Raw genomic sequence first — 26,050 nt, 5'->3', positions numbered from 1 at the left:
TCTATATTGCTTCGGGTTGTCGGTTTATAGGGTAACTTCTACATGAAGGAAAGAGAGCACACTCATGGCTATTTCTTCCTAGTCTATTATTTGTACCTCTCTTGTTTGCATTATTTAGTTTGGATGTTTGATGATTTGTTTAAAATAGATGTCTCAACATTTTCTACTTACCATGCTCATTTGGCTCGCTTACTTCTTTACTCATGCCATGGAATTGGAATGTTTGTATTGTTGCAGTCCGAGTGTTTGATCAATTTCCTGAAAGAGGAGATTGCATCAAACAACTAATTACTCTTACAAATATTCTACCTACTAACTGACTATGGTGCATGCTTGTTTTTTAAAGCTTATATGGGAATTTTACTTCGATGCTATCAATTTCCCATACCATGTAAAATGCATGGCATTGCACATGAGAGCTAAAAAAGGAAAAATAGTATAGTGGCAAAAACATCATAGGTGATTACTGGGTATAATACCATACATGATAAATGATACAAACCATGTTCTATGTAAGATGCGTACCTCCATTTGAATAATGCAAACCTCACCAATTCTGATAGGAATGCTAAACCTTTTCTCAAAATCTCCACAAAGTTACTTTCAATCTTTTCCTCTATCTTATGTGCCATTATTCTTGCTAAAATCCAATGAATGCTGTTAAGCAATAGGCGCTCAATTAGCAACAAATCATTAAAACAAATCTAAGTTCGTGAACAAAGTGAGAGCAAGAAATTATATGGAAATTAAAATGGTTTAGCCCAATTTGATCACACTGAGTTTTTGTGCTGAGTTAACAACCTCCCCAACTTGATCTAGGATCACATGGTTGTCAAATGTGTGGCGTCCCACCTCCTAGGCTGGTGGCCCCTTACACTTGCCTGTACAATTCTGTTTTTTCTCTCTCTTTTAATCATCACCGAGCACCTTGGTTTGAGTTCATGTTGTTGTAGTATCGGTTTAATTCCTGATGCAAATGCAACCCCAATGTATCAAAGAAGTGAAAGAAGAATAAGGATCAAAGGAAAAAGAAACAAGGACTGTTTGTATGCATGGTCACCGATCTGGCATAACTTTAAGTTAATGCTGTGCTCCCTATGTTGGAGTTATAGAGCTGAAACTTGTTATGGAGAACCATCGTCAAGTGATCTACCTATGATTCAAATTTGGCAAAAAAAATTATCACATTTCTTACTATTTTGATGAGCTAAAAGAGGATTGATTTGTTATGTACTGCAAGTAGAGGTAGATTGGACTTCTGCTTTGTTGTTCGTAGGGATTTTAGTTTATTCAAGATGGACTACTAAGCGTATTTTCTGGTGTGTAGGTGGGTATCTGTGTGAAGCTACAAAGTTCGTATTGGGAGGCATTGAACCGAGATTTTCATATATAAGAGAAAAGAAAGAGAGAAAAAAGGGACCTTCTAATGTACGATTTTCTTTGTTACTATTGAGTATTGTTAGTTGAGAGATTCCTCCTATTTAGCATCTCTTTGCTAGATTTTCTTCTTGAATCCTTTATCTTGCTGTTTAGGCTCTTCTGTTCCTTAAAACTATGCTGTATTAATGATTATCCAGACAGCTGTTTATGTTTTTTTTATTTATCTCTTGTTTCTAGCGTTATAGGTTTTTGTGTTGAGAGGACTTACCAAGAAGAATGAATTTGAGCATAGTGTAGAGGACAGTGTCAGATTATCTCTGTATGATTTGAAGGAAATTGCCTTTCCTTCTTCGTTGCTGGAGAGAACACTTTTATGTAAGTCCTGTGTTTCACATTTATTCACAGTTGCTTTCTTTGCAAAATCTTGTGTTGAATTATTTGGATGTATTATGCCACAGTTGTTATGAATTCTTGGCATGCCTACAGTGATGTCATGCTGTTTACGTGCTTGTACAGATAGCATTTCTAGGGATATGAAAATTCCAAAACTGCAACATAGAAAACTTTCTCCACCAAATTTTGGTTCAAACTTCGCCTGTGTTTTTCATAGCCTGTCCCAAGCCTCCTAAAGGAGGACGGTAGGCGTCAGGTTGGCAGCCGGCTATAAACTTTGCCACTTTTCTATGAAATGAATCCTATAGAAAATTTGTTGGGGCGTCACCCTCTTAGCGACGCGCTGCATCGGCACCCGGATGTAGTGTTAAATGAGCAAGCACCTTCATGGGTGGGCGCGAGGGGTGAGGAGGCTAGTCTTGGGCCATCACTCCCTTAGTGACGTGCCACATCGGCTCCCGGGTGTGGTGAAAAATGAGCAAGGGTCCTCGCACTTTATTGGACGGGTGCGAGGGGCGAGGAAGCTAGTTCAAGAGAGTAGGATTTGTGTAGCCAATCATTTTCTAGCATTCTATCCTATCCAAGGTCATGTTCTCTGTTATGTTCCTTGAGGGCTAGGAACATAACAGAGAACATGACCTTGGATAGGATAGAATGGAAGAAAATGATCCATGTAGACGAACCTAACTAGTGTCAGGAGTAGACTTAGTCAATTTGAGCCGGGTAGATCCTTTGACCTTCTTCATGAAAATTTTCTAGAGGATTCATTAGCCGACTCCAACTAGTTTGGGACAAAGGCTGAGTTGAGTTGAGTTGTCTGCTTGTAGATTTCACTATTTTCATCTGTGGTTATTGAAGAAGGCATCTAGGCTTTACACTTCGTGTTGGGTATTGGAGATTGGTCCTGAGTCCTAACATCTGGCTAAATGATTATAAGAAAAATGAAGAGTGTAGATAAGCTTGATGAAGCAAATCCAGCAGCCAGCAGAAAATGAACCATCGACGCTGGAGGATCTAGGCGGGCCACTATCTTCTTTTAATTTTTTGTTATAAATAATATTTTAACTTTTATTCTTAAATATGTTCAATTTAATGGATCTAGTGTTCACATACCACACAATTGACTAATACCAAAAATGTCCTACCAATATGTGATTACGGCCTTTCTGCTACACCCTTTGAACTGCAAACTGTTTCAGCAAAAAATTGTGAGTTGTTTGCCATTTCTCACTAAAGTATGCTGGGAACGTAGTAAATTACTATCCGGGTAGAGAAAACTGACTACAAACCAGGCTATTTTGAGCTCTCTTTTCTTACATTTGTTGAGATGAAGATAGATTTCTTCATTTTCTGGTTGCTAAGGGCCAAGGATGTTCTTTTGGAAAGAACTACCAAAGCAAGTGTGACAACTTGAGTTGCATTAGGTTTTTGTTAGGTATATCTAATGGGTTGAAGTATTCAAAATCATGGGCGTTTTTTTCATATTTCTCTCAGAATTTGACAGTAGCAAAGATGCCCTGAAGGGCTTCAAATGCGTTCTTGGTAATTGATTGACCTATTGTATAGTATGCTGGCTATACCATTTTGAAGTCTGTTTCCAAGACAAATGGTTCTTGAGTGTTGTTTGCCTGGTGCTTAATTACAAGCATACTCTTTTGGCTAGTAAGATTTGAGCCTAATTAATATTCAAATGAAAAAAAGAAGAAGATTTGGGCCTAATGATCGAAAAAAGAAATAGAAAAATGTTTGACCTTCACAAATTCTATTCTCAAAATCAACTTAGAGAAGGCCTATGAGAGGCTCAATTGGTCTTTTACTCTATTGGCCCCCAGAGAAGATGAGCGAAAATGAGCTCCAAGCTCAAATGGAGTAAGTGGATGTAGTGGTATGTTTCCACTACCTTCATCTTCATTCTTATAAATAGGAGCCAATGTGGCTGTTTCTCCCCATCATGGGACCTTAGACAAGGTGATCATACTCACCTTTCTCTTTAACCGCACCAGTGAATCAATTTGTTACCTTTGAAGTATCGAGGTTACTCTAAATGGTCCGGAGATCTCCCATCTTCAATATGTTGACGAACTTTTATTCTTGCCGAAGCTTTGATTGACCAGGCTATTTTTGTGAACATCATTCTTGCTTTCATTGATGAAATTTTCGGTAAAAGGATTAAGAAAGCCGTCATTTGTTTGTGGCATTATTGTGAATGAAACTTATGTAGAAGAGATGGCATTGATATTGGATATTGTGAATGAAACTTGTCCGTGGCCCATGCTAGAGTCTACGCCATCATTCTCGTCCACGTCTGTGCTTGTAAACTTTTGAATCCACGCCCGTTGTTGATGCCCCCATCAGGATATCAATGTCTCATCCCTTCTAATTTCGTATCTCGTCCTTCTTTTGAAAGATGGATGTCTCAACCGCCATGATTGAGATCTTGTAATCAAAAGAATTGAGTCTAGGGTAGAAACTTGGAAGGGGAAGTGCTTCCCTATTCTAGGGAGAATAACTCTGATAAAGGCCTCTTATACCAAACTCTTTTTTGTCAATCACTAAAATCCTCAACCTCATGCTTGTGAAAATTGATATGAGGACGCATAAGGAGAGAGGGACAGAGAGAAGTTTAACCGGTATCTATCGATCGTTGCTTTTGAATTTATAAATGAGGGCGGCCGGGGAGACTTCGATGGTGAATATATCAGCTCCCTTTGTTAATAGCCATTTCTATTTTAAATGGTGAAATGTGTATTTCCGTAACTTACGAACATGTTCGTATGCAAGTTACGATGGTCTATTGTTCAGTCTTGTGCGGAGTGCTGCTTTTGATCATTGCTTCATGTGATCTGCTCTGTGGTGCAATCTTAGTTTAAACTGCTGTGTTCTCATGTGGTCTTCTCTGCATTCATGTGAATCTGTGTCATCTTGTAAGCTCCTATGTCTTCATGTGGGCTGATGTGCCTTTGTAAGGGTTGTACTATCTTAGTGTGGATTGTATCGCCTTCGTCTGGATTGTGCGACCTTCTTGAGGATTGTGTTGTCTCGTTGTCCTATTACTTCATTGAGGGTTTTAGTGTTGGAGAAGAATCTATGGGGTTTCAGTGTTGAAATCTTCAGCATTGTTGGTAGAGGGCATTCTTGTGAGTGTGGGGGAGACCAAGAGTGGTGGAAGACATGCAAAATATCATGTGGCAACATACATGGTTGCAAGTTGATATGATTGAAGACTCTTACAGAAGGGATACATTTATAGTTGACAAGCACATTGAAGTGGTTGTCACCTATTTGAGAGAAGATCAACTAGCAGACGTGTTTATAAAGAATGCTGTTGTAAGTCAGTTTGGTAGTTTGTGTTCCAAGCGGGGTATGGATTATGGCTATGCTCCAGCTTGAGTTGTTTATGTTGATTTGTATTTATTTTTCAGTATAATCTCTTTATTTTCGAGAAGATTTTCTAAGGATTCATTAGCCGACCCCAACTAGTTTGGGACAAAGGCTTAGTTGAGTTGAGTTGAGTTTAGTTGTATAATCCCTTTATTTTAGTCATTGCTATTTTACATTATGAGGATAGGGCCCATTGTAATTTATGATCTTTATATCTATATAAACAAGTAATCATGGTTTTGGAGTTACAAGTTACAATACGAAAATTCTATCCTCTTTCTTTCTTGCCTCCCTTCTTTTGTCCTCGTTAAACACTCAACAAATCCAGAAGAACTTCCTTTGGAGTGACGATCCCAAAACGAAAAGACTACATTTGGTCAATTGGAACCATGTATGTCTGTCTATTAGAGCATGGGGGGACTCAGTGTTAAAAATGTAGGAACACCAAATAATGGCTTCCAAGCAAAGTGATAGTGGGGACTCAGTGTTACTTAAGACCGGAAAATTGTTGACTCCAGAGATGTTATCTTTGTTGTCACCCTAAGGAAGACCCTACCCACATATTTAGGAACTATAATTGGATTAGCAGGCTGTGGCAATTCTTCTTTACCCATATAGGGCATGTTCGGCACCCATTCTCATCTCTTTCCTAGAAACGGGCGGAAAACGGGATAATGAGAATCTTTAGAAACGGATCAGAGTTGCTTCCTAAATCCCATTATTCCGCACGATTTAGTCGCACGAAAATCGGAAAGGTGGAAACGGGCCAAACGGGCCCAGTTGCCAAATGCCAAGTTTAGAGATTCTCGGGATTTTTCATTCACGGCGTGAAATAATGAGGGCGTAGAATGGTTGCCGAACATGCCCTTGATGTTGTGTAATTTGTCTTTCTTTCCAAACTTACAAGAAGTTTGGTCATGGTGGCAGAGACCTTTTTTCATACTGAGAGAAAAGATTCGCCGAATAGTTTCTATATGTGCATGATCAAAAGAAGGCAATTAAGGGGGTTAAAACTTAAAAGTTCAAATGATTGTAACTTTTGATATGACTATGGATCGAGGCTTATACTATACCATTGGTTTTGTCTCAATGAGCTCTATGACATCTCAATTTTGCTACATCAGATCGAGTGCTGGATCAGCTCAATTAAACTATCATAGAGGGCTTTCTTGCATATGTGATGGTTTCAAAGTATGTATTTGCGCTTATTCTAGTATTTCTTGAAATTTAATCTTAAAATTTTAACATTTGCATATGTTTCCATATGTTTCAGTGATTTTACCAGATTTCCACTGAATTTCCAACTGAAACCGAAATGTTTCCGTTTCCGAGCTGACCAAAACCAAAATTTAAAACCTTGGATGTATGATTATAATGAAATGGGAGAAGTGTGAAAATTTTTATCGTCGAATGGAGAACACGGTGACAAATGGTGTTCATAGTACCTCGTTGGATGATTGAAAATAGAGTAACTTGTGTGAACACATTGTTTTTGTTTGGAGAACACGGTGATTATACTGAAATGGGAGAAGTGTGAAAATTTGTATCGTCGAATGGAGAGCACGGTGACAAATGGTGTTTATAGTACTGATGGGGTGTAAAAATAGCAGCCTGTAGCAGGCCGACACCTGTCCCGGAGTAGGTGAACTCAAGCCTATCACAGGCCGACACCTGTCCTGGAGTAGGTGAACTCAAGCCTATCGCAGGCCTGCACCTGTCTTGGCGTAGGTCATCCCACGTCATCGAGTTTCCCTCTATAAAAGGGGGTTCAAAGTTCAAACCAAGGGTAATAACCTTCCTCTCCTCAAAAAAACTCTTAAACTAGCTCTGCACTCCTGCTCATATACTGGCTTGAGTGTCGAAGGGCTTGTTCGGAGTAACACCCGGGTTGGTCTTCTGACCTCGTTTGCTTATGTGCAGAACACAGCCACTTCATTTCAATCCCGCCGAACTCGACTCCTTCACTTCGGTTCCTCTGGTCATCTAGCTCTGCCCTTACGTCACTGCCGTACCTGTTACCGATTTTAGGCCTAACAGATTGCCGCCATCTGTGGGACCACGAACTAAAAGCTGTTCAAATCCCTTACAAAAATGGCAGGACGGAGGAATGCTTGAGTACCAACTGCACGGACTACTCGCGCCGTGCTGCCTCGTAGGACCCGGAGCGAGCGAATCGCCTCACAGGTGGTGGCTACCTCTGCCACAGCCGAATAGAGCCCTGCTCGCTCGGAACACCTCAATCCTACGCCCGCTCCGGATCAAGTTCAAGCTCTTTTTCAGCAGATGACTGCTCTTGTCGGTCAATACCAGCAACTGCTCCAGGCGCCTCCCCAACCTCCTCCAGAAGCTCCACGACCAGTCCAGGGGAGAGTCAGCGCGCCGCGATGAAGACCGGACTCACCTCTCCTCAAGGCCAGTCCATCACTCCAGAGCCCAGCACGCTCACACAGAACCTCACCGCCGCCGAAGATCGCGGTCCCGCTCTGCACGAAAGCATCGAGCCCAAGAAGACCGCGCGCCGCAGGAAAAACTCCGGCCTCATCGTAAGAGTCCGGAAAGCCAGTCCGGCTCCGCGGCGAGCCAATCGGTGGAGAGAAACAGGTCACCAGACCGTAGAGCTGATCCGATGCTACGGAGGATGGAAGAAATGGATCATTGAATAGAGGAGCTGGAAAAAGATCAGAGCCGGCCTGCCCCACGGGCGTTCTCGAGCAGAACGCCTTTCACCAACGATGTCATGAGTGCCCCAGCACCTAGAGGGTTCAAAATGCCAACCGTCCCGCAATATGACGGGACAACTGACCCAGTGGACCACTTAGAGACGTTCAGAGCGATGATGCTCCTCCACGGCGCATCCGATGGCTTTCTCTGCAGAGCATTCCTGACAACACTAACTGGGGCGGCCCGGGACTGGTACTCCAGAATTAAACCGAACTCCATCAGCAACTTTGAAGATTTTGAGGAAGATATGGTCCGCCATTTCATGAGCAGTCGCAGGCCAAGGAAAACAACAGCATCCCTGATGGCCTTGCGGCAGGAGGATCACGAACCTCTCAAGGCGTTCGTTCGCCGCTTCAACAGGGAGGCACTCCAAGTACCGAATTTGGACCCCTCAGCGACAAGGAGCGCGCTCATTGCGGGCTCCAGATCCAATGATTTCCGCCGCTCAGTGGCTCGCCAAAATCCGCACTCACTGGCGGATCTAATGACAGGAGTTGAGGAGTACATAGTAGTGGAGGAAATGCTGGCAGCTCTGGACTCGACTCGGAGGAGAACCTCTGAGGACAAGAACCCTACCAAGCAGCGTAGGGAGGATAAGGCCCCCAGAAGAGAGAAGTCCCCCCAGAGGAGAGAAGAGAACTTCACGCCTCTCAACACCTCCCGAAAACATATACTGGCCGCCATCAGTGGAGAAGAATTCGTGAGGTGGCCAACTAGAATGATCTCCAAATGGAACAAAAGAGACCAATCAAAATACTGTCGGTTCCACAGGGACCACGGCCACGACACAGACGGATGCTGGCAACTCAAGGAAGAAATTGAGCAGCTGATTGGCCGGGGCAACTTGAAAAAGTATGTCCGAAGTGACGGCCCCAGAAGGGAGCATAGAGAAAAGAGTTCTCAGGGCCGTAGCCCTCGACGGTCGCAGCCGACCCTCTGTCCGGAACCAATCTCCTCTGCCGCCCAGTTCGCAGCCAGGGGCACAGCGACCCCAGCCAAGGGGGGTCATTGGCACGATTATGGGCGAACCGGCCGCGGGGGGCACATCAACCGCTGCTCGTAAAGCATATACATGCCGAGTCAACGCCGTGCACACATGCAGCAAGAAGACGAAGACGGAGAACGAGATCTCCTTTTCAGATGCGGATCTCGACAACCTGATACTGCCTCACGGCGACGCCTTGGTTTTAACCATGCTCGTTGCAAACTGGGAAGTAAAAAAAATCCTTGTGGACAATGGGAGTTCGGCAGACATCTTGTACTATCATGCTTTCCTGAAGATGATGATAGGCGACGACCGTTTGAAGACGGCGAACTCAGACCTGTTCGGTTTCTCAGGAGAGGTTGTGAAAGTGGAGGGACAAATTGAACTCCCAGTCCTCGTCGGAGATCCGCCCTGCCCAGCCTTCGCCATGGTCAATTTCCTAGTAGTGAGGGCCACTTCGGTCTATAACGCTATCTTGGGACGGCTTGGCCAGAACCTGATCCGTGCAGTCGCTTCAGCGTATCACCAAAAGATGAAATTCATAACGCCAAACGGCGTGGGAGAAGTTCGGGGAGACCAACCCCAGTCCAGAGAGTGCTATGCAATGGCACTCAAAGGCAAAAATGCGGTGGAATCGTTGCCAATTGAGCTACTCGATCTGAGGGATGAATTTCGGGGGACTCAATCCGCCAAAGACCTCATCTCCGTCCCGCTGAGCTCAGACGACAATGATAAAGTCGTTCAGATCGGCTCCTCTCTAAGCAGCAGTATCCAGCACCACCTCACCGAGTTTCTTCAAGACAATGCGGATGTCTTTGCGTGGGCTCCCGTTGACATGCCTGGCATCGACCCAGAGATCAACACGCACAGACTCGGTGTTGACTCAACTTGCAGGCCGGTGAAACAGAAAAGAAGGCATTTCGCTTTCGAAAGACGACAGGCGATAAAAGAAGAAGTGGAGAGGCTTTTAAAGGCTGACTTCATTCGAGAAATCCAGTACCCGGACTGATTAGCAAACGTGGTCCTGGTGAAAAAAACAAATGGGAAGTGGAGGACCTGCGTTGATTTTACTGATCTGAACAAGGCCTGTCTCAAGGACAGTTATCCGCTCCCGAAAATCGACCAGCTCATTGACGCCACCGCAGGTTACGAGCTGCTGAGCTTCATGGATGCCTTCTCCGGGTACAACCAAATCAGAATGTATGAGTCAGACATACCAAAGACTTCGTTTATGACAGATCAGGGGACGTACTGCTACCGTGTCATGCCCTTCGGCCTCAAAAATGCCGGAGCCACTTATCAAAGGCTCGTGAACAGACTCTTCCAGAACCAGATCGGCCGTAACATGGAAGTCTATGTCGACGATATGCTGGTCAAAAGCCGAAGTGCAAACGATCATGTGTCCGATCTAAGAGAAACATTTCAGGTCCTGAAAAAGCACAGCATGAAGCTCAACCCCACCAAGTGCACTTTCGGCGTCAGCTCAGGAAAGTTCTTAGGATTTATGGTAAGCCAGAGAGGAATAGAGGCCAATCCAGAAAAGATCAGGGCCGTGGTGGAGCTCACTCCACCAAAAACTATCAGAGAAGTGCAACGGCTCACAGGAATGGTGGCCGCGTTGGGGCGCTTCATCTCGAAATCTGCAGAGAGGTGCCTACCTGTAGACACCCCATTTTGACCAGACCCTCAAAAGCCAAAAAAAAAATTGAATAAATTCCCAAAAACCGAATTTTGAAATTTCAGAAAAATTGAATCCTGAGTGTGAAATAAACCCGAAGAGTTCTCATTGGTGGATAATTTTCGAAATCTCTTAAAGCTTAAATGGTCCCCAAGCGCCAATCGAGACCCTTGTTTAGTCGCCCCAATATCCTTGACCATTGTTATGAGGCTCAAATGACTTTGATGTTGGTACCCCATTACTCGAGCCTTGAATTGTTGTCTTTGATACCTCGCGCTTAAGTGTGCAACTCAGGTCATCTCAAATTAAAATTCTTATGAGAAAATGAGCATAATCGGCCCGAGCCCGATTCGATTTTATGTTAAAAGCATAGCTTGAATCCCAGAAAATTGACATGAGTGGTACCCGAACCCATGTTTGGGGTGTAGGACGAGCTTAAATTAAAATATCATAGAAGTGGGGTGAGATATCCATCAGGAGAGTGCCAATACCAATCCTTTGTGTAGCAAAAGAGTATTTAAATGTTGATCCTTTTCTTACCCAAGGTCACCCCTAGCCAGGAAAAAGGATGTCAAAATTCATGTAAAGCGGCTGTCCAAGGAGGAAAAGGGGGGGGTCTGCATATACCATTTGCCTTTTTCCTTTAAAACCCAAACGAATTAGGGTTTTTAGAGGAGAAACCCATTTTGAGCAGCCGCGTAAGAAGGAGAGGGAGGAGGAGAAGGAGCTCGCCCCACCCATTCGGCCATCTCCACCACCACTAGCCTTCGCCACCGGCGCCTATCCCCATTCCCTCTGCAACTCCGGTCATCTTCCCCGGCCTCTCCCTCGCCGGCCGAACCACCATCTCCCATCTAAACCTTCCACCTCCGCCGCAAGGCACCACCATCTTCTACCTTGGTGCCACCTCCGACCACCCACCTCTTCCATCTTCATCATCAGCCACCACCAAACCCATCTCATTTTTTACCCAAACCCCTTTTCTCCAGCCGAATCCCATAGATTCCGACCGGCCAGCTACCCTCCACCCATTTCATCTTACCTCCACCCGCCATCTCTTCCACCTCCTCTGTAACTCCGGCCGGCACCACCATCTTCTCCGGCCGTACCACCTCCACCCACCAACCTCCATTTTATTGAAACCCACTTCAAAATCCCTTTTCTTCACCTCTCATTTCTCCCCTCAGCACTGCCAAAACCCACCTCCACTGCCTTATTCACCTCTAATTCCTTTATTCCCAGACACCATTGAAACCCATCTTCATCTCCACCTTTTAGCCACCTCTGCAATTTTCTTCTCCGGGAACTCTGCCGGAATCCGGCACCGGAACTCTCTCTGTGCCCAATATAACCCCATCTCCCTCAATGAAACCCATTTCATTTCATAATTTCCAAACCCTCTTCTCAGACCTCCATTTCCACCGTTTCTAACCCAAACCCATTTCTACGATACATTCATCTCCCCTCTTAAACCCATTTTCACTTTCTCCGGTGGCCTTGCCGGAATCCGGTCATTCCCCTCCATTAAACCCCACTCAGATTTACCACTTCAACCCTCATTTTTACTCCCAAACCCACCTCCCATTCTCTGCAACCACGGCCGAATATTCTCGCTCCGGCAAATCCTTACTCCGGCGGATCTTTTCTCCGGCAGATTCTTGCTCCGGAGAGGAGGAGAGATATCTGCACCCTACATTGGTTTCAGGTAACCCTATCCTCTCCCTTAATTCATGGTTAGCGTAATAATCAAGATGATTTGAGAATTTTGGGCTTGTGCAATTTCTTATTAATGACCTGTAGTTTGAGGTTGTTATGTTCACGTTCTGTGTAATGTTGGAATTTGGAAGAGTGGATTGTATCTGCGATCCGAATAGATAGACCTCATTACTAGCAGCTGATTAGGTTTCTTCTTTTGTCATTTTCCAATTTCATGGGAGCTTGTATTTGCGATGGGGGTGGTTTGAGAATTTATAATGACTCTTAATGGTTGGTAATAGTATTGGGCAGGACAAGTTTAGTGTGATTGTCAAAACATGATAGTGCTCATGTCAATGCCCTTAGGTTTGTGAGATTGGCGCTACCAAATTTTAGCACAAAGTAACCTGTGTTTATTCTCTAAGTGGTCTTAACTCTCATGTCAAGATTTCCAAAACTTCTTTTATCATTTCCATTTATATACAATCATCTTTTGCTTTCACTTTCAGCCCCCTACATTCTTCATATGAGTTGCTAATTATCATTTTCCTGATTTCATTTGATTCTTGTCTTGGATCTCAAATCTTCTTTATTTTTACCATTCTAACAATGCAAAGCCCATATTTTCTTTGATCTGTTCTCAGCAAGGAAATGATAATCCCATTACTGATTTTGTAGAAATTGGAGTACTTGCAAACCAATTGAGATTTTCTTATTTTTGAGTGGGTCTTGGCTGATGGCATATGGGCAAAATAACTTTGGTTTCCTTCCCTCTGTGTTTGGAGAGGTGGCTTAAAGTTTTCTTTTGTGGTATATGTAAGTTCTAGTTGGTAGAGCTTTTGCAGGGAAATGGTGATTCTCACTCCTATGGGTTTTTATTTACTTTGGTTTGAGCATTGATTGAGAGGCTTGTATTTAGAAGGAATCAAGAATAGGAGCCATTCTTGCAGTTTCATTTCTTTTGGAGCTTTAGTTCTCAAAGTTCTCGCCCGTAAGGAGAAAAAAATAGGACCTTGTTAGAAACTTCAATGTTTGATTTCATGTCTTTGTATCATAGGGCGATGAAGGCGCTAGCCCAAGCCCATCTTTAGGGGACTCGCTCAATCCAAGTAGCACTCCCCTCTTTTGTTTAGTAGGCCTACCTAACCTTTTGAATTTCTTTTAACCATTTTTTTTAAAAGAGCCCTTCTCGGGGCAATGATGAGGTTACTTGGAGCCCGTCTTTGTGTTTTGTGGCTCACCGTTTTTGCACTTGAATTATGCACCAAAATTTATAAAAATCAGAAATATCATTGCATGCATTTGTATAATTTGTTGAAAATTTAACATTCTTCTTTTATGTTAAGTTCTGAGTTAGGTTCTGAAGATGAATGGACTTGTTCAGGTGAGACTATCTTGAAAGCTTATCATTTTTTTTTATTATTTCATTAGGCTACCCAGCGGCTGGTCTGGGCTAATTATTTTTTATTTAAATAAATTGTTTAATTGAAGAAGGAAATCAGATGACTACTCTATTCGATGTTATCGACATGAGTACTGTTTGATTTCAAGGCGGTTTGTAGGAATATTATCATGTGTATTATGATATCAGATGATTACTTTAGCATCATCTGATTTCATCCCCATATTGGGGTGGTGTTTGTGGTTGGGCATAGAAGTGTTTGATATTGTTTTCTTTTACTTTATTAGGCTATCCAGCGGCTGGTCTGGACTAATTAATGTTGTTTATCATTTTATGATTGCTATAGATTGTATATTTCTTCTATTGAAAATTCTTCTTTGCTTAGCACTTGATTTATTTTTATAGGAATAAAATGGAATTTGCGATTATCTGGTAGCCTTTTCTTCTCTCTTTGATAGACTAACACAGTCTTATAGATTTCTGTTAAATTTCTTTAGATACTAGAATCCCCTCTCATTGCGAGGGCGATGAAGGCGCTAGCCCAAGCCCATCCTTAGGGGACTTGCTCAGTCCAAGTAGCATACCCCTCATTTGTATATAGGAGACTTGCCCAGTCTTGCTAGCATTTTTCTCTATCCTACCTCTGTGTCTAAGAGACTTACCCAGTCTCATTCTCTTGCTAAACCTCCACTTTGTGCGTCGTTTGGTTTTGGGAGAACACCCTACTCGGCTTGGCAGCATACCCCTACCCTTATGGGTATTGGGTTGCACATTTGTTGCACCCTACGGCTAGGTAGCTGTCCGGCCCGGCTGGGTGTTTCACCTTTGCCAAATATGCACAAGGTCTCTTATTCCTTTTAGACCCGCCCGGTCTCATTCTCTTGCTAAACCTCCTCTTTGTGCGCCGTTTGGTTTTGGGAGAACATCCTACTCGGCTTGGCTTCATACCCCTACCCTTATGGGTATTGGGTCGCACATTTGTTGCACCCTAGGGCTAGGTAGCTGTCCGGCCCGGTTGGGTGTTTTACCTTTGCCAAATATGCACAGGGTCTCTTATTCCTTTTTACGTCATTTGTGTCTCGGAGACAAGCCTTGTCTCCTGTAGAGAGTTTCTCCTTTAGGAGGCTTACCTAGCCTCATGTTAGAATAACCCTTCCTCCTAGCGAGTCTTTGATTCATTTTTACCCCTTTTCTTGGTAGTGTTTTTAGTGAGTCTCTGACTCATTTGTGCTCTTCTTTTTTTAGTGTGTTAGTTAGTAGTTCGCCTTTAGATTTGTTGTCATTCATCCTTGTTTGAGACTAACTCAGTCATATAGAGCCTTCCCTGCTTGGGATCTTAGATTGTTTTCTCTGTTCTTGGGACACTTCTTTACGTGTTGTGGTTTGTCTCTTTGAGACGCTAGTTGCTTATCCGGGGTTTCCCCTTTTGCTTTAGGGCTTTGCCCTAGTTTGTGGTATTACTTGCGTGTTCCCTTTAAGATTGAAAACATTTAAAGGTCTTGAGCATTGGAAAAGCTTCAAAATCCAAAAACATTAGAAATTTAAATCTCAAAAACATTTGAAAACTTTAAAAATATCAAAAACATTTGAAAATATAAAAAACCTAAAAAAATCTTAAGTGTTGAGTGTTTCTTTTAGAAGCGTATTAGGCGAGTTCGATTTTCGAACTACGTTGGCTTGATCCTCTTTCACGAGGTACGTAGTGCAGCTTGGGATACATATCCCAAGTCCAGCCAAACTTTGTAAATAAATGCTTTAACCATTTTTCTTCAAAACCTTGTTTTCAATAAGATCTTCCTCTAGAGTTAGGAGTTTGTCCTAGATAGAGAGTTTTAGAGTTAGGAGTTTGTCTATTATTTGTTGTGTGTTTGTCGTATGTTTGTGTTAGAGTTAGGAGTTTGTCTTTTGTTGTGTGCTTGTTGTGTGTTTGTGTTAGAGTTAGGAGTTTGTCCTAGCTAGGAGCGCCTCTGTCCGGTCAGTTGGCGATTCACATCGCTGACTGATGACTAGGTCTAAGATGCGTTAGTGATCCCATCGTTTTCCTTAGGACGCACAGCCTAGTTACACATAGGTTGTAGGAACCGTTTGCATTAGCTTAGGGCTAACCTGCATTTAGTTAGGGCATATAGGGTGTCCTAAAATCTACAATTTACTGGAATTTAAATAATCATATAATAAACTTTAATAACTAGTCCGGTCTTTTAGATCGAGTCTAGGATAGAGGTCTAGGTGTCTTAGGCATCCTAGTTTAGAATAGGTGCGAAGAACTACGTTGCCTTGATTCTCGTGGAGGCGGGAATACGTAGGCTTCTTTGGATGAACATCAGACCATCCGAGGACTCGGGCTAATCCTTTAGAGTCTTAGGATTTGTTGTTTTGTTATATTGTATATTTTGCTGTGTTTTCTTACTTTCTTGCGCAGGACTATACCTTTAGCTGTAGCATGCATGTGTTTGCACATCAGAATTTAGACACCCATTAGGTATATCACTCATAACCTAGCTATGCTTAGGGGACACCTCTTTCATTTATTTTTTGTGTGCTTATTATTTCTATTCTCAGGAAATGCATGCTTAGATAGACGATTCCTGAGGATCGTTCCCATTTCACATGATTTTTGCCCAAAACTCTTCGAGGTTAATAATAAATGGCATAAGAGACCAAGTGTTCGCACTCGGGCGAATTGGGGGCGCTCTTCGGACCTTCTCCATTCGTCATCAGGCACGGACCTTTTGTATCTCTGGTTATCCATTGCAAACAGAGCATTTGTTTTGGTTCCATGGCGTGTCCATGGATGGCGACTCTGAGTTTATTTCAGATATGTCTTGGTTTCGAGCCCTGGCTCCGGATCGAGACATATCTCTTTCTTTTATATCGCCACTCATGCTATGCTGTGAGGGTGGCATCCGTTTCGAGAGTTCCCTGGCAGAGCTCTCCTTCACATTGTGGAGATCTTAGAGGATTGCAAGAGGGATCTCGCGTCCCTCGCCGCACTCGTCCTCGGATCGGGGTCCACACTACCCTTCTTCAACGTAGTCAAAGGACTCAAGACTGCGCCCTGGACAGAGGAGTGCCAAACCGTATTCGAAGAATTAAAGCAGTACTTATCCTCTCCACCACTGTTGACAAAGCCGGAGCCAGGTGAGGAGCTACTCCTGTATCTGTCTGTAAGCCCCACGGCTCTAGCAGCCGTCCTAGTTCGTGAAGAGCACCGCCAGCAAAAGCCTGTCTATTATGTCAGCAAAGTTCTCCATGACGCCGAAATCAGGTACCAGCGGGTCGAGAAATTGGCTTACGCGCTGGTGATGGCAGCCAGGAAGTTGAGGCCGTATTTTCAAGCCCACACTATAAAAGTCCTGACCGATCAGCCGCTCAGGCAAGTTCTCCATCGACCAGACATCTCGGGACGACTCGTGAAATGGGCCGTGCAGCTGAGCGAATTCGACATCCAATACGTGCCAAGGCCAACGATCAAGGCTCAAGTGCTGGCAGACTTCGTAGCTGAGTGCACCATCCCCCAGCAGATCACTGAATCTGAAATTGTTCAAACCCCAGTTGTGGAAAAGGCACTCACAACGGAGGAACAATCAGAAGATGGGACTGAAGCAACAATCATCCCCGCACCAGCAGAACAGAATCCATCAACCGCCGAACTAATCTGGGAAGTGTACGTCGACGGATCTTCGAACAAGGGTGGCTGTGGAGCCGGTTTGGTTCTCACCGGACCCGATAACTTCACCGCAGATTATGCCCTGAGGTTTGGATTCCGCGCGTCCAACAATGAGGCAGAGTATGAAGCCCTCATCGCCGGAATGAATCTCGCAGTTCATACCAGAGCCCAAAGGCTTAAAGCGTACTGCGACTCCCAACTGGTGGCAAACCAGATTCAAGGAGTCTACGAGGCCCGCGACGAGCGTATGGTCAAATACCTCTCCAAGGTCCGCCAGGTAGCCAGCAAGTTCAAAAGTTTTGAGGTCATCAGAATCCCCAGAACAGAGAATGCAAGAGCAGATGTTCTGTCCAAGCTGGCCGCCGCCGGATACACCACTCTCGGGCGTATATGTATGGAGTTCTTACAGAAATCTAGTATCGAAAGTGAGGCCGCTGAAGTAATGCAGGTGGAGCACGAGCCCTGCTGGATGGACGAAATCATTGAATACCTGCGTACTGGAATGTTTCCCGAAGCAAAGAAGGAGGCCCGCAAGGTGACGCAGAGAGCAGCTCGGTTTTCCCTCGATGGTGAGAACCTGTACAAAAGATCGTACACCCTCTCGTACCTAAAGTGCCTCCGGCCAGGCGACGCCGCGTACACCCTGCAAGAGACGCACGAAGGGATCTGTGGAGAACATCTGGGGGGCAAGGCCCTAGCAATCAAAGTGCTGCTCAGAGGCCTGTACTGGCCTACCTTAAGACAAGATGCACCGAGTCTGGTTAGAAGGTGCGAGAGATGCCAGAAATTCTCTCCCACCATCTACCAGCCTGCCGTCTCGATGGCCCCGATCATCAGCCCACTCCCCTTTCGCGGTATGGGGGATGGACATCTTGGGCCCCTTTCCACCGGCCTCCGAAAGACGCGCGTTTGTAGTAGTCGCGATTGACTATTTTATCAAGTGGGTGGAGGCTGAACCTCTGGCCCAGATCACAGAGCAAAACGTGCAGAACTTCTTCTGAAAATCAGTAGTTTGTAGATTTGGGATTCCCCGCGTTTTGATAACGGACAACGGGAGACAGTTCGACTGCAAGAACTTCCGAAAATTCTGCTCCGACTTGAAGATTGAGCAGAGATTTACTTCAGTGGCGCACCCTCAGACGAATGGGCAGACAGAAGTGACAAACAGAATCCTGCTTCAGGGAATTAAAAAGAGGCTGGGATAAGGCTGGTCGATGGGCAGATGAGCTTTATCATGTCCTATGGGCGTATCGAACCACCCCAGGCACATCAACGGGAGAGTCACCATTCAACTTGTCCTTTGGGACGGAGGCGGTAATACCCGTCGATGTGGGCACCCCATCTCCCAGAGTCACCAACTTCAGTAAGCAACTCAATGATGACGGGTTCCGTGCGAACCTCGACTTGCTGGAGGAAGCCCGGGAAGAGTCTCGAATCAGGGTCGCCTTCTACAAGTAGAAAGTGTCCAACTACCATAATTCAAAGATACGCCCCAAAGAATTCCGAACAGGAGATTTAGTGCTGAGGAAAGCTGCCGTCTCCCAACCAAAGAAAGTCGGAAAACTCTCCCCAACCTGGGAGGGACCGTATCGAGTGAAAGAAGTAATTCGCCTAGGAAGTAATAAGCTGGAGACACTGGAGGAGCAACTATTACCCCATGCATGGAACTCCAAGAATCTCAGGAAATACTATCAGTAGCCAAACGTCAGGCGTGAAAGGTGATTTTGTAAATGTAAATACATCTTAAATATGGATAATATGGAAACTCTTTTTGCAGATCTCCGCGTCTCCTGGAAACCCAGTTCTCTAAAACTTGGGTACTTATTATTTGGAAACCCAGTTCTCTAAAACTTGGGTACTTATTATTTGGAAACCCAGTTCACTAAAACTAGGGTACTCGCTGCTTGGTTCGCCACGGCTCGTCTCCGCAAAGGCCGGGAGCTCACTCCTGGTCCGGAACCAGCCCGGACAGCAGAAACCAAAGCCGCCTGGAAACCTAGTTCGCTAAAACTCGGGTACTTATTATCTGGAAACCCAGTTCTCTAAAACTTGGGTACTTATTATTTGGAAACCCAGTTCACTAAAACTAAGGTACTCGCTGCTTGGTTCGCCACGGCTCGTCTCCGCAAAGGCCGGGAGCTCACTCCTGGTCTGGAACTAGCCCGGACAGCAGAAACCAAAGCTGCCTGGAAACCCAGTTCGCTAAAACTCAGGTACTTATTATCTGAAAACCCAGTTCTCTAAAACTTGGGTACTTATTATTTGGAAACCCAGTTCACTAAAACTAAGGTACTCGCTACTTGGTTCGCCACGGCTCGTCTCTGCAAAGGCCAGGAGATCACTCCTGGTCCGGAACCAGCCCGGACAACAGAAGCCAAAGCCGCTTGGAAACCCAGTTCGCTAAAACTTGTCCTGGTCCGGAACTAGCCCGGACAGCAGAAACCAAAGCTGCCTGGAAACCCAGTTCGCTAAAACTCAGGTACTTATTATCTGAAAACCCAGTTCTCTAAAACTTGGGTACTTATTATTTGGAAACCCAGTTCACTAAAACTAAGGTACTCGCTACTTGGTTCGCCACGGCTCGTCTCCGCAAAGGCCGGGAGATCACTCCTGGTCCGGAACCAGCCCGGACAGCAGAAGCCAAAGCCGCTTGGAAACCCAGTTCGCTAAAACTTGGGTATTTGCCGCCTAGAAACCCAGTTCACCAAAACTTGGGAATTCGCAAGATAGTTTATCTCAAAAGTCCGCTCACAACATAGAATTAAACAGTATTAATCAGAGGCAGACAAAAGAACAGGTAGACACCAAAATATAATTCAAAGAGTAGGGCCTCGAAGGGCCGTTACAAAAATGAGGCCTCAAAAGGCTGTTACAAAAGTGGGGTCTCTAAGGACCATTACAAAAAGAATCAGATGAGACGGCTCAAGAGGCCCCGTGGCTGTCACCCCGTTGTAAGTCCGCCTCCGGGACCACTGCGGCCGCGGTAGTGACCGGCTCATCGTCGTCAAGCGCCGGTGGATCAGGGATATTTAGGCCGGTCAGCGTCACGGTTGGATTGGACGCTTTGACCTGCTCGAGACAGTCAAAGAATCCAATCTTGTAGGCCTCACTGGACAAACTGAAAAGTTCGTCCTCATTCTTCTGTAAGGCCTCCGCGACGGCCGCATTCTGTCTCTCCTTGGCTCTCTCCCTCTGGACGTTGAGGGCTTCGGCTGCTTTCTGCTTCTGATGGGCCAGCTCCTCTTTAAGCAGCTTTTTCTCCGCCTCCGTCCGTCCAATGTTAGTTTGGAGCTCCTTCGCCAGTTTCCCATTCTCCGCCTCTGACTTTTTTATTGCCTCGGAGAATTTCTTGCTTTTCTCCCGGAGATCGTTATAGTACACTCCAATCTGCAGGCAAGCAAGTGTCAACACAAAAAAGCGACGCAAAAGACAGAACAGAAACGAGCATACTCGAGAGCCACCTTACCTAATAGAGTGAAGAGAAGATGGCCTCGTCGGTCGTAGCTGGCGGTTCCTGAAGAACCTGCTGCTTATCCTTTATGAGGATACACTTGCTAAGGATCTCCGCAGCTACCCGGCTCTCACCCAGGCCGGTGTCATCTTTCTGAACGGCCCAGTTGGGCCAAAAAAAATTGTCTCCCGTCCTCGCTGGTGGAGGACGGGCTCCAGCTCCAGCGGATGTGCCACCAGACTTTGAAGAGCCGGCTCTTCGGCCGTAGGCACCAACCACTTTCACCGTAGTCCTGCCTTTGGGAGGCGGTGAAGGCGCAGTGTCTTGGGTAAGAGCCGGACTCGCCATCTCGGCTGCTTTCCTTTTATGGGCCTGTTGGACCTGCTGGACCCCTTGCTGAGCCCTTGGAAAAGCCCCTTGCCTTATTCTCTCGACCTTCGATTGCTGTTGCATCTCTGAAAATGAACATGAACAGAACAGTCAGAAACAAAAAAGAAAACAAACGGGGAGTTTAAAGCAAGTCTAGCCACATACGTGCCGGAGTCGCAGTACTGAGACCAAGCTCGACCAGAACCTCTTCCCCATGAAAGTCCGCACAGTGAATGAGGCCCCCTCGTTCCACCGCCTCACGCATTAGGGCAAACGTCCTCATATCTTCGCCCTCAAGAAACAGCTTGCGACTCAGCGCAACTTTGTCCGGAACATTCCATGTTAGAGGAACCGGCCAGGGCTCGCTGGATTCTCTGTCTTCGACGTAGAAGAACCTATTCTTCCACAAGTGTATTGAAGAGGGAATGCCAGTGATTATTTTCAACTCGGGGCGCTGGCTAATGTAAATCCAGCCTCCCTCCTTATGCCTCTTCAGGTGTGCACAAGCACGGAATAACGGTACAGATACGTTTCTTTCCAGCCGACCATGAACGAGGTACATGAACCCAGTCAGCAACCTCCACGAGTTCGGGGCAACCTGAGCTGGGCCAGTCCGTAATATCAAAGCACCGCGGTGAAGAACGGGTGCAAGGGGAACCTGAGTCCGGCCCTCAACGACTCATCATAGATGCAGACGTCCAAGCTTTCGTTGCAAGCCCTATCTCCCTCTGTCGCCTCCCTCAGCCCAAACCTCGGGGGCACACAGTATCTATCTCTGATGTCTCTCATCATGGACTCATCAAGGTAGTTCTCCTCGACAAGAGCCCGCATGTTGTATTTAGGGTTGGCTTCCATCCGGGACCTAGCTACGACCTCAACGGCCCGGCCAGGAAGAAACGTTGTGGACGCCTCAACGACGTCACTACCAACACTCCCTTCTGCTCGGAGATAACTATCCGTTGGGAGTGGGGTGATGTTCAGATCCAATATCACCTCGTCCTGATCTACCCCGTCATCGCTATCCACAATCTCTACTCTAACGTCTGGACTTGCCATTACTGGACCCCGAATCGGACTAGACTCTGAGCTACTGGAAGAGGACACTGAACCGGACCCCGAACCGGACTCAGAACTAGAACTACTACGGGACATGAAGCAAGAAAAAAAAAGAAAGGCTGAGAAGAATACCGGGCAGAGTAGAAAGCTCCTCAATCCGCAAAACGCTCAGAACCACGCACTACGCAAGCCAAACTGGCAGAGAGGAGAGGAGGAGGCGAGAAGAAAGTAAGAAGTGAAAAGTGAAAGGTTAAAAACCTCCTTTTATAAGCTTTGGCTAAGGCGGTTCGCATTTAATACAAGGCACGCACTTCGAGAGCCCCTGTATAAAGGCCGCGTGTTTTTCATTAATGACGAACACGCACTTCGAGGCGAAGGCGTAAGCGAATACGCGCGTATCTCCAAGAAGCTAAGGGCATCCGTTACGTGCTCGTGCATCAGTCCGGCCCAAGCCGGACTCGTACATCAGTCCGGCCCAAGCCGGACTGGATATGACGCGTTTGCTAAACGACAAAAGTCAGTCCGGCCCAAGCCGCACTGGATATGACGCGTTCGCAAAACGACAAAAGTCAGTCCGGCCCAAGCCGGACTGGATATGACGCGTTCGCTAAACGACAAAACTCATTTCCAGCAAATTTCCGGACTCATTTCCAGGCCGGACTGACAAATTTCCGGACTCATTTCCAGGCCGGACTGACAAATTTCCGGACTCATTTCTAGGCCGGACTGACAAATTTCCGGACTCATTTCCAGCAAATTTCCGGACCAGCAACTTTCCGGACAGATTCCGCCCGTTCAGGAATGTAACTCACCACACTTCCCCAAGTCACTACAATGACTTGGAGAACTGGGGGGCAACTGATGGGGTGTAAAAATAGCAGCCTGTAGCAGGCCGACACCTGTCCTGGAGTAGGTGAACTCAAGCCTATCACAGGCCGATACCTGTCCTGGAGTAGGTGAACTCAAGCCTATCACAGGCCGACACCTGTCCTGGAGTAGGTGAACTCAAGCCTATCGTAGGCCTGCACCTGTCCTGGCGTAGGTCATCCCACGTCATCGAGTTTCTCTCTATAAAAGGGGGTTCAAAGTTCAAACCAAGGGTAATAACCTTCCTCTCCTCAAAAAAACTCTTAAACTAGCTCTGCACTCCTGCTCATATACTGACTTGAGTGTCGAAGGGCCTGTCCGGAGTAACACCCGGGTTGGTCTTCTGACCTCGTTTGCTTCTGTGCAGAATACAGCCACTTCATTTCAATCCCGCCGAACTCGACTCCTTCACTTCGGTTCCTCTGGTCATCTAGCTCTGCCCTTACGTCACTGCCGTACCTGTTACCGATTTTAGGCCTAACAAGTACCTTGTTGGATGATTGAAAATAGAGTAACTTGTGTAAACACGTTCGTTTCCACTGAATTTCCAACTGAAACTGAAATGTTTCCGTTTCCGAGCTGAACAAAACCTAAATTTAAATCCTTGGATGTATGATTATAATGAAACGGGAGAAGTGTGAAAATTTGTATAGTCGAATGGAGAACACGGTGACAAATGGTGTTCATAGTACCTCGTTGGATGATTGAGAATAGAGCGACTTGTGTGAACACATTGTCCCTTTCACAGTTGGTTCCAAGATGGGTTCCAAAGCTGGAAATGATGGTTAGGAGGTGACACTTTCTGTTGGTGGAGAGGATGGATTGATGTCTCTCTTTAGAGTTGACTCGGGACAGGTTACACATGTGAGTTGATTGTGTTGATCATGTCAGGTAGGGATAGGACTGGGATTATTTGATGATGCACGTAGCTGGTGACTGCAAAAGGCCAATGGAAGTTTGCAGTATCAACAAACATGTGGAGACGCCAATATAAAATCTTTAGGGTACTTAGGAAATATGCCAAAATGAAGATTATTGGGATTGGTTTCTTATTTTACGCGTGAAGTAGGACTCTCCCTTTGTAGTTTCCTAGTGGGAATAGGAGATTAGAGTGTTTTGGACAGAAAAATAGAGAGAGAGAGAGCAAAGACTGGCAGGAGATTCTCTTGGACATTGAGTGTGCTCACATGTTTGATCTTCCAAGGTTGTTAGCGTTGAAAGTGTAAGGATTAGGTTAAGGGATTGGTGATTATGTCTTACACTTGTTGCCGATAGTGGAAGATGGTTTCTCTTTCCTGGATATTGGCAATCTTGCCGAACCACGTAAAACACTGTTATCTTGTGGCTAGTGGTATATTTACGATCTCATTTGTGTATGTTCCGTATAGATTGGTAGGCCCGACGGTTTATTTACAGCATCTATCTTTTTCGTAATGATTTGACTATGTTGGTGGTTATTGTGATTTCTAGCTGGCATGGCCTTTTATGGGTTCTAGTGTTGTCAAATTGGTCTCTATAACCAGCATTTCTAGTTCTGTATCTTACCGGATAATATATGGTCCCTATTGTTTAGTGAATTGACTACCGAATGATACATGTATTCATGAACATAGGTTGCTGAGCTGAGGAAGAAAGCAACATGTATTTTCTTATCTTTGGGTTGTGGGCATCTTGTATATTTATTTTTACAATTATTGGGCCTCGAGACTTTTGTTTGGGAAGCAATGTTGTCAATAATGATAATATGAAGATATGGCTATTGACAGGAGAATGATGAAGATTCTGACAATTGTGAAAGAAAAAAATGGAAATTCTACATCATGCTTTGAGGTATTTCAGCATCTTTAACAACGTTCAGGTTTGCTAGCTAAAGAAAAAACCTACATGAAATTATGTTACTTGTTGACTTTATGACTCACCATGATTGCCTTTGAAAATGAGGTGAATTTCAAAGTTCCTCTGGGGATCTACAAGCCCAATAGATTATCTCTTCATTTAAGGTTCTCTTTATGCTATATTACTGTGGTTCTCATCTCATCAAATTATTACTTTTCCAATTTCTTAGAACCTTAATTTCAGATATATTATGTTAGATCTTATATACTTCAATCACTTAGGAAATCTGTTGTGAACCCCATCTATTGTATATGTTATCTTTCAATAATTTTAGAAGACCAATGACTTTATCTCAATGACTTACACTTGGATTTTAGTGTCTGCATTGGAGGTGATTTGCATCAATCTTTCCTACCAGCTTACATGTAAGTAGGATTCACCTGGGCTTTTAAACTACACAGTTGGAAAGTTCATTTCTTGTAATGGGAATCAGAGAATACATGTTCTTTTTCTACTTTTGGTTTGTATGCAAAACCCAACCAGAAAAGTAGTGATGCCCCAACTGAAGAAAAAGCAAACAGGAGAAGGATTTTACAGTCAGTAATGCCGGAAAGGTGAAGACTTGAACAATGCTTTTACTGTACAAACCCAATTGCAGTGGAGTTTGATTGACCATTTATCGGTGACTTCTAGTAATGATAAGGATATGGCACTTGGTGATAAGGTATCTGTCGTGGAACCCAATGAAGTAGTAGCTCTGAGATCCTCTAATCAATGGGGATTTAATATCCCTGTTCATACTTCATACTCCCATGTACTGCATATATGGTGCTCGGGATTCAACGGATAATATTGCACCCTTCAAATTCGCCAAGCCCATGTTTGTGCCCACTTGCAATGATGTGTTCCTATTTACATTTATTCAGGTTTCTCCACTACTCTCTGGCCACTACATTTATATCCTCAGTTCCTCACATGGTTTTTCCCCCTCTAGTATGCTTTAAACAAACAGGGACAAGGTTATTCTGTGATTGAATGGTGTTCATTTGAATTGGTGCCCATGTTTTTTGTCACAACAGCCGATATCTCTGTTATTCTTGGTATAGAACCGAAAAAATGATAATTCAGTTGATACCTATTGGGTTGTATCGGTCATTTTGGATGAT

The 26,050-nt window shown here is 44.9% G+C and overlaps 1 long non-coding RNA gene across 3 annotated transcripts; it reads left to right on the top strand.

The window, feature by feature from the left end:
• LOC143876633 (uncharacterized) lies at window positions 1-25,915 on the top strand. Of its 3 annotated transcripts, XR_013250437.1 has the most exons (4): window positions 15-92; window positions 1,328-1,428; window positions 1,618-1,755; window positions 24,815-25,915. It is a non-coding gene; the product is annotated as an uncharacterized LOC143876633 (long non-coding RNA). The 3 variants fall into 3 exon arrangements; XR_013250438.1 differs by having other exon boundaries at window positions 1-1,428; window positions 1,626-1,755; XR_013250436.1 differs by having other exon boundaries at window positions 2-1,428.
• The last annotated feature ends 135 nt before the right edge of the window (window positions 25,916-26,050 follow it).

The sequence above is a fragment of the Tasmannia lanceolata genome, unplaced genomic scaffold (assembly GCF_043159265.1).
Source record: "Tasmannia lanceolata isolate RefF3 unplaced genomic scaffold, GAP_Taslan_0.1 ptg000005l, whole genome shotgun sequence".
Classification (NCBI taxonomy): domain Eukaryota; kingdom Viridiplantae; phylum Streptophyta; class Magnoliopsida; order Canellales; family Winteraceae; genus Tasmannia; species Tasmannia lanceolata.
The sequence above is the reverse complement of the archived record's forward strand: the minus strand, read 5'-3'. Positions and strand labels throughout refer to the sequence as shown.